Source organism: Brachyhypopomus gauderio, chromosome 4 (assembly GCF_052324685.1).
Source record: "Brachyhypopomus gauderio isolate BG-103 chromosome 4, BGAUD_0.2, whole genome shotgun sequence".
Lineage (NCBI taxonomy): Eukaryota > Metazoa > Chordata > Actinopteri > Gymnotiformes > Hypopomidae > Brachyhypopomus > Brachyhypopomus gauderio.
In genome coordinates, this window is record NC_135214.1 from 31493073 (window position 1) to 31502214 (window position 9142).

The window sequence follows — 9142 nt, forward strand, 5'->3', positions numbered from 1 at the left end:
AAATTCTGATCCTACCATCCGAATGTCGCAGCAGAAATCGAGACTCATCAGACCAGGCAATGTTTTTCCAATCTTCCATTGTTCAATTTTGGTGAGCCAGTGCAAATTGTAATAATTATACTTAAATGTATTCTAATGGTGACAGATACATTTTGATACTTATTGGTGCTAATATTTTTTAGCACAAATGCTGCTATCTTGAAAGCAGTGGAAAATTCACTAGAGCAGATAAAACCAGCACAGTCTTCCCATGACGGATCTGATGGAATTCATTCAAGCTTACTCATATTATGTGTTAAGAGTGGTTAGGGTCAGGACTAGTGGCAGATGTAGGGCTCACCACTTCACTGAAATCTAACAAAACCCATTTCCAAAACACTTATCGGCTTATTCTGTTAGTCAACCATTTGATCTCATTAACAATGCCTGTGTTCTCATTTGCACCTTTTGGTTCAAGCTAAATTGCTGTGTGCAGAATTGTATTACTCCCCAAAAGTTCATTTGCTGAGGATGTTACCTGGCTTTGTGTCATATTTCTTCAAGAGGGGACTTTCATCTAATTTATAATAGTCAGATCAGGGCTCATGGGCATTCTGTTGATGTCATCTGTCATCTCGCTATGCCACTGTCATCTTCCCAGCTTATCAGGAACCTCCACTTTGTGGACATTGATTTTGTCTGTATACTTTCCCGCCTCCCCCGCCGAACAAGGCTGCTAAATCATCTGATAGGGATCACAGTTAAAAGGCACGGGCTGCACACTGCTTAATGGATCGTTCCCGCCTCCTGCCGAACCCCTGTGCTTCATCTGACTCACATGGGAAACACTTTCACAAAACAATCCCCTCCAAACAGTAAGGATGAGAAAGGTTGTTATCATTGCTATTTGGTGACAGCACGACGTGTGTGCCTGCTGGGGCCAGGTTTCTGTTTCATCATGAGTCTGGCAATGTGAGTATTGAAATGGATTACGTATTGGCCTTTGCCCCTATCTAGCTGATCTCAAAGATGATTCTTATTGGCTAGGCTCCAATCTTTTATATTTGCGGTTCATGCTGACCTTTGCAAATCAAACAGCCACTGATCACTTTTTTTACTTTATACTTCCAATCTGTAAGATCTGTCAGTATGTTTGTAAGTACTGAGTTTCCTAGACTCAGGGCTACATCATTCCAAAATAAGTAGACCATAACTGTCTTTTTGATAAGTGTTAGTCTGTGGTTTCAGTCCATCACAGAAGCCGCTGGTGAATAGGTCTAGTTCCGGTATGCCTGCCCCGGCGTGACCCCTACCACGGCAGCGTTTGTGAAAGCCTCGTCTGAAGCGACCATGGTTCAGCTGAGGGAGACGTTAAACACGCGAGTGCGGGAGACGGCGGCATGGAACGGCAGGAAAGCGCACGTGAGCGGAGGTGCAAATCTAAAGGGCCCAAGGCGAACGCTAGCGGGTTCTTGCACGTGCTTGCGGCACGAGGTCACACAGAGCGAAAAGCCTGCTGAGAAGAGAACAGGGGCTTCTGACAGAGTGAGAACATGCTCGACCCCAACATGCCCAGTGCAGGGGGGGCAGGGATGGGCAGGTGGGGGGTCTGGACACACGGCCCCCAGCAGCCCTGGAGCACTTCCAGACGCCCCTGCTGAGGGCGACCGGCTCCAGGTGATCCTGCTAGTGGTGGAGGGACCCAATCCGGGTCTTTGTTTGAGGTGTGAAATCCATTTCCCTTGTCTGCTAGTGTGGTTTGTACTCCATTATTATTGTGAAAGGAGTCCGTATTTACAGCCACATATGCCCAGACAAACACACACGTGCGCATTTGCACACAAGCACACAAGCACACACACACACACACACACAAGCACACACATACACACACAGTGACCTCCGTCTCCAGGTTATTTTATCTGAGAACATTGGTAAGCCAGTGCTGTCCTCTCTGGGCTCTGGGCTTAAGGTAAAGACAATTCCCATGCGAATCTGTGGTTTTTATTATTTAATTTGCAATAATAATTAGCATATTTTATATTATACTGTCTCCCTGTCCCTGGGTTTTTGCATATCTGTCTCACTGTTTACAGAGTTCTTGAGCATAACTGCCTAGTTGTTTATATGATACAAAGCTGAACTGTCATCAAATATTTTAAGACAGTCTTTATAAAGATGTTTATTGCAGTTTGCAGCAAGATTTGAAGGTGTATCTTACATACTAAACATAATTATTATTTAACGCATCTGTGAGCATGTAGAATATTAATTAATAATTTTATACCTTAAATTTTATCAAGGAGGTATCAGTTTCACTCTAAAAAATAGGTAAATACATTCAGTGGGATTTAAATTCACACCATGTTGATATAACATAGTTCAGATAATTCATATTCAAATCTTATTATCTCTCTTTTTAATTTGCATGTGAGTATCTCCAGACAAGCTAACGCGTTTTATATAAACACAAGAGCCTCGTCGTCACCAATAAAGAAGACTCTCTGATGCTGTTTCTGTGGAAGGCACATTCAAATGTAAATCTCCTCATTAACGACTCTCAAAAATTACAAACTGAGCACCAATCATCTTTTTTTAAGGCAGAGAGAGAGATTCACTGATGTGGTATTTGAGGTGGGAGGTGAGTGGGGTGGGTGGGCACTTAAATGAATTTTATGGGCCTAGGCTCACTGATGAATGATCAGTAATGTCATAACCGTTGTTTGTGTTTCTGTGTGGCAGCCAAAGGCTCCCTAATGACATCATAATGGTGTAAACTCATAAACCATAAAGCTTGCACTAATTTCTGCAGCCTCCCTCTCCTTCAAGGCCCACAGACAGCCCAGTCTCTATTGAGCATAATCTGGCAGTTTGGAGAGGCTGTAAAAGCCAATGGGGCAGAGAGAGGCATTGTGATGAGTTTAATGGCGCCGTCTCTTTAAACAGCTGTTTCCTGTTTACTCTTGCTGGTATCTAATAGTGCCCCGCACCCCCTCGCTTTCATTATGCGCAAATGGGGAAACTCGCAGAAACGACATTCCTAGACAGCGCCACAGTGCTCATCTGAGGTTAGTTTTGGCGGTCCCTGCCAGAGCGGTTCTGGTCCGAATGAGAGGTGGTCCAATGGGTGGCCCTCCAACAGCGTCCGCTGACAACCGACTCTCACATATCTCAGCCTCGCAAATGGCAAATTGTTTGTGTAGACGCTAATACCCACAACGTCACGCCCAGAGGGAGGGGGAGTGAATCTGGTAGCTGTTGCCGACTTCACTGCAAGAAGTTACGACAGAGACATCATGTCGACATAGAATTATGTTTTATCTCTTGCGCCGCCCCGGGCGAGATGAAGCATGGGCGGCTTTGCGTCAGAATTAGAGGTCTGCTGGCAGATCTTTTAATTGGTGTGAAATGACTTTTTGTAGTGGTTTTCGAAGACCAGGCTTTGGCAACATGCGTTATGAGATGGAATTGGGCTGGGCACGCTCCACTGATATTTGATGAAGGCCGTACGTGCTGCTGTGTCACTGTGAAAGGCGAGGAGTGAGAGGGCCGGCGGAGTGCGCGCGTGTGTCTGGGGTTCGCACTATTAGTGACTATTCGCACTATTAGTGAGGTATTACACAGCTGGCTGAGCAGCAGTCTTGTACGAAGCATTACATCATTACTTAATGAGCCAATGGCTGTAGCAATTCTACGGGCTGTACCCCCACATAGACTGCCATAAACACTCTACCATTACCTTCTGTAGCCGGTTTAATTGCAGACAGATAATGAGTATGAGTCTCTGAGATGGTCCTTCAGAAAACACCAGGTTACAGAGCAATGACTTCAGTTTTCTCCATTATATCAGTCTGACTTCTCAGGATCAAGAAAGCATACAGGAATAGAACAAAGATCAATGTATGTATGTTTAGATAGATAGATAGATAGATAGATAGATAGATAGATAGATAGATAGATAGATAGATAGATAGATAGATAGATAGATAGATAGATAGATAGATAGATAGATAGATAGATAGATAGATAGATAGATAAACAGCATGTATTCCTTTATTTCAGTAGCTTTCAATTTATTTATTTTTGCTTAGCTTAAATGGCAGACGGTAATGAAGTTAAAACCTGCTAGGAACAACAGGATGGTGGGCAGAGCTGCAGTGATGAGGCTTCCCACACTGGAGAAATAAACACTGAATCACAAACACGTCAGGGTGGGCTGAGATGTTTAAGCAGGAGGTGGTACGTGAGGCCTCCATACACGCAGGAGGATTGGTCCATCGGTCCCGTGGTCCTGTGGTCCACAATACTGGGACTGCCCAATAATGCGCAATGATTGCAGAATAGAGATTTGTTGACCAAACGCACTCAAATACACGTCTTGGCCCATTTTCCAAATGTGCAGATCAAAGAGAGAGAGCTGAGAGACACTCAACTGGGTGGGATGTCTTCGTCCCTCTATGTTTACCGAGTAGGAGTGATGGCTACACCTGTCAGTCAAAACCAAGCGTCCCTCCCGTGAACATAATGGTTTCAGCAGATTAAGCTGTTGAATCTGATGGAAGGTGCCATCTGAGCGCAGACGGTGTAGCCTACAGGGGCGGCACCACCTGCAGTTCAGGGCTCTATTTGGGACATGTGCTACAGGGGCACAGTGATGGCATCACTCTCAGACTGCCCTTCTGTCTACTTACCCATCACACCTCAGGATCCTGTCTGCACTGTGATTGGCTGAGCCTGGAAGCACCAAGAGGCATGCTTCACCAGCACGCCAGACCCCACCACTCCCACTCGAATCTGTGTCACCTAAATTAATAGCTGTAAAAAAGTTTATCGAGGTCAAAGCTTTTTACACACAGAGACACATTGTTTTAGGGCACAGCTCCAAAGTGGATCGTTATTGTATCCTAAGGAAAGCAAATTTAGACGCTACAACGCGTTACTGGGGAAGTGCTTTTAACGCAGAGCACAGATGTCTCGCAAAAGTTGCCGTGACACTCACTTTGCTTTTGCACACCAAGCTTTTTCTACCTGTTGGGTTGCCTGCTGTTCCACTTTGTATTATATTTTTATATTTGGAAGGATGGAGATATAAACAGCTCGTAGTTTTGTTGATGTAGTTTGTTTCTGTGGAGAATATAGGGAGCATAGACATCCCAGAATTAGATCTGTGTCTGTAGAATGTTCCAGAAAGAAATGGTGCCAGACACCGCACTGGCACTGATAGCTCATGCCTTGAGACATTTCAAGTTTTTCCTAATTAGTTTTTGCGGAAGTGTCACAACTTAATTGAATTAGAATGGCATTATCAGTAAAAATATAAATTAACTAATTTAAAACGTCCTGTCCTCTTTTGTGAAATATTGTTTTAGAGTCTATTAACAAACCTCATGTAAGAAATGAAGAAATCACCTGCTAAAAGATTTATATGGCCTGTTTCACCTCATTTATGCTGGTGTTTGACAGGGTGTTTTTCAGCAGTCACATTCATACTGCAAACATTCAAATCTAGTTGCTAACATCTAAATGTAACTTTACATCAGTGCCATATATGTGCACGGATACATTTTATTTACATCATTGCAGCCAGCATAGAATGGTTTTTCCTCACACAATCTCTCTTTGTCTCTTTCTAATTGCGTCTCAGTCAAAGTCTTGTATCATTGGCAGATTTGTATAACACTCACAGGTGTTTCATAACCTCCACAGTCTCTGGGCCACATACTCCCACAACCCCCCCACCACACACACACACACACACACACACACACACACACACACACACACACACACACACACACACACGCACACACTCACACACACACAACCGAGCGAGAAACATCACCTCAAACAAAAAGTCCTCCCTGCATTTTAATGTGTTTACGTGTGTACAGTAGCTGCCAGTTTCCAGCCCTGCATATAAAGTGAACTCCCACACACGCTCCCTGATGTGCTACAGTCCGAGTGTGTGGTCTTCTGGACGTGCTCTCCGCAGCAAAGAAGCAGCTGTCAGCGCGAGTGTGTCTGTGCTTGGTGGTGCCTACACAGGGGAGACTAATGGTGGTTGGGGGAAGTGTTGAGTGACCACAGCACACACACACACCAGCCCCAACCCCTTCGCTCATGAAGTGTGGGAGTGCCGTGTAAACATGCTAATCACCGTGCTCTCTAGATCAGCTTTCAGTCAGTTTTTAATACAGCTGCACAAAGTGACCAAAGATCTCGCGGTCCTGGTGCAGGTTTGGGTGAGACTCCAAGTCCCGGGTCCCAGGTGAGGGTATGAGTACATAACTGAACCTTAATGGATGGTGAGTCACGGCAGACTGCACACATGCTTCGGGTTTTTGTTTCAGGTCTGACACATAGCCAAGCTCGAACCATCTGGTGGCAAAAGAAATTCAAGGCTGCCCCTCCAGGAAGGCTGACCGATAGCTCTACTGATGCTCGTTCAGGACTTGTGACCTGTGACCTGAAGTCATTCGGTAAGCATCATGAACTATGTGCAAATGACACATGGTGCAGTCCCTGAGAACCAAGAACCCAATACAGCCATTGGAAGCTTAGCGCACAGCTGGCCTAGAAGGACGTGTGGACACCAGACTTGGGTGGAGACAGATCTGTGGATAGGTTCCTACGTTTCGTACATGTTCAACTGCAGACTGTGGTTCATCCGTACACATGCACAACTCGGCAGCAATCTCACAGTTCACCTGTCGTTATGACCATAGCACTCAACATTACATTGGTTCCAGATCATTCTCAGCACAGCATTAAGACTAATAGTCCCACAGTTGTGGGTGGTGAGCTGCCTCCAGTTTGTTTGTCAGACACAGCAGTATTGCTGGACGTTTTACATGTGTCAATGTCACAGCTGGTGAAGAGACGCTGGCTGCCCATGAGGCAGTGGCATTTATGGTCACTGTGGTCAGAAACTGACCCCTGATGAGAACTAGAGGGTACAGGGCATTTGGACAGACAGGCTGTAGATTAACCTGTACATCTACATAGTGATCTACACTCATTTTTTCAAAAGAAAACCTTGTTACATACAACATAAAGATCAATCATTTGTGATTTCCAGTTCCATACTCCCACCTGACTTCCTGGCTCTACACTTGACTGGGCACGGCATCAAAAATAAGTAGTTCTGTGTTCGTTCCTAAACCTCTCGGAAAAAATTTAAATCCTGTTCAATCACCTTCTATTCAAATTATCAAAACAATCCACATTTATGGAAGGGCTGGATACAGTTTGAAGAGTTTGGGCAACTACCAGAGCCTGAAACGAAAGTTTGTGCTTTGATACAGATGCTTTTCACCAGTCCATTGTCCATCAATTGTGCTTTCTTAGATTTGTTTCGCTATTGCTAATTTTTAGAATTTGACATGCTGTTGTCCATAATTCTGCAATTATTTTAGACCTATTATTGTTTTTAAACCTGCAATTTTTGTTTCCATGGGTGTGATCCACCTATGATCAGTGATGTGAAATGTGCACTATCGTTCAAATGTAGAATCATAAGCCACGGTCCTGTTCCTCTGTCCCTACGGCAACCTTGAAGGATTCTTTTAATGCCACGTTTGGCTCATAACTGTTGTGTCTCTGACCATATTCATCAACTACCCCCTGTGGAGCCCTGGCAGCTGCTGTGACCTTGTCTGCCTATTACTCTTAAGACATTAAAGTGGCTTTAAGAAGAAGCTTTTCCCTGAACCATGGTTAGGCGAGGGCAGACCTACCTAACTGAGAGAGAGAAACAGAGTCAATTTTATAGCAAGCGATTGAGGGTGATCCCCTCTCTCTCTCTCTCTCTCTCTCTCTCTCTCTCTCTCTCTCTCTCTCTCTCTCTCTCTCTCTCTCTCTCTCTCTCTCTTCTCCTTTTTCTTTACTAAAGTTCACTTTGGCTTGTGTACATAAGGTACCTCCAGATACACAGAACTTTTTTGAAGACTCTTTTTTATTCTTTGGTATATTAAATGTAAAGGAAAAAAAATCTATAATAGAGTGTGATGCATGTATTATTCAAGGATGTTGTCAAGTGTGTTTCTTCAGAGCATCAACATCAATACCAACATTAATGTTTTTCAGAATCTGTGCAAGGATGCCTCCTGGGAGTCTGCTTTCTCAGGGTCAGTCAACGATTCCACAGCACTGTTGGTTTCACCATCACGTGCTACTAAAACCTGTTCTCAGATCAGTGCTCCAATTCTGAATGTACATAATTCACGCCTATTCATATGCGCTGGACTGACAAGCTTTGGGGGTTCAACTAGTTTGCAAAACTGTGTCCTGTGGGAGTGGGTTTCGTATTTCTCTCTGCGTTTCCCATGAGCCCTGGCCTTTCCCTCCAAGCTCGGCTTGTAGGATGCTGTCAGATCTCATTCCTTTGACACATTTTTGCTTTGTATTGTGTGTCTCCCACTCACTCTGACACTCCCTGCATGCTGCTCTAATAAATCAGAAGTGTAGTTTTCAATTAATTATTAAACACGCTTCCAAAAGAATTCATTTAATCACAAATCGTTCCAAACTTCCAGCTCTGACGAGGTGAGAAATAAAACATTACTGAATCCCTAGACCTAGTAATGACTTAAACCTGCTTTATGTCAAGAGATAATGTTCAATTAAAAAAAAACATTTTGAAATCTTAAAACCACAACATTACAATGGAAAGTTTGTATTCTTATTTATCTGAATTTGCTTGCACTTTATTTCTATACAGTGAAGATGACAATGCCACAAATGACAATAAACAATCTAGCTGTTTTGATAGTTTGAATCAGTACGCACATACTCACATCATGTGACATTTAATTTAACAATTGAATTAAACTGAAGAAATTTAAGTCTCTGCTGGCCCAGTAGAGCATTGTGGGTGAGGCCTGAAGTCGAGGAGAATTTCCTCTGAGCGGGGAGAGGAAGTACACGTTGGGAAAAGGAGCGCAAAGCTCGTAGGCAGCAGAAGAAGAAAGCAGCGTGATGCCATGTCAATGTGAAAAGTGACATTTGAAAATTCGTATTCCATGCTTTGCAGGCAGTAGGAATGAATTAGATTTGTTTCAGCATGCATGATGATGTTTGCATCCACACACACACACACACTCACACACACGTACACGTACACACACACACACACACACACGTGGGCTTTTGTGTAAATGAGCTG

At 43.8% G+C, this 9142-nt stretch overlaps 1 long non-coding RNA gene across 2 annotated transcripts; it reads left to right on the forward strand.

Annotated features, from left to right (window-relative positions):
• Positions 1-862: 862 nt before the first annotated feature.
• Positions 863-8517, forward strand: LOC143511670 (uncharacterized). Of its 2 annotated transcripts, XR_013130220.1 has the most exons (4): positions 863-951; positions 1228-1401; positions 6330-6458; positions 8065-8517. It is a non-coding gene; the product is annotated as an uncharacterized LOC143511670 (long non-coding RNA). The 2 variants fall into 2 exon arrangements; XR_013130221.1 differs by lacking the exon at positions 1228-1401 and having other exon boundaries at positions 872-951.
• The last annotated feature ends 625 nt before the right edge of the window (positions 8518-9142 follow it).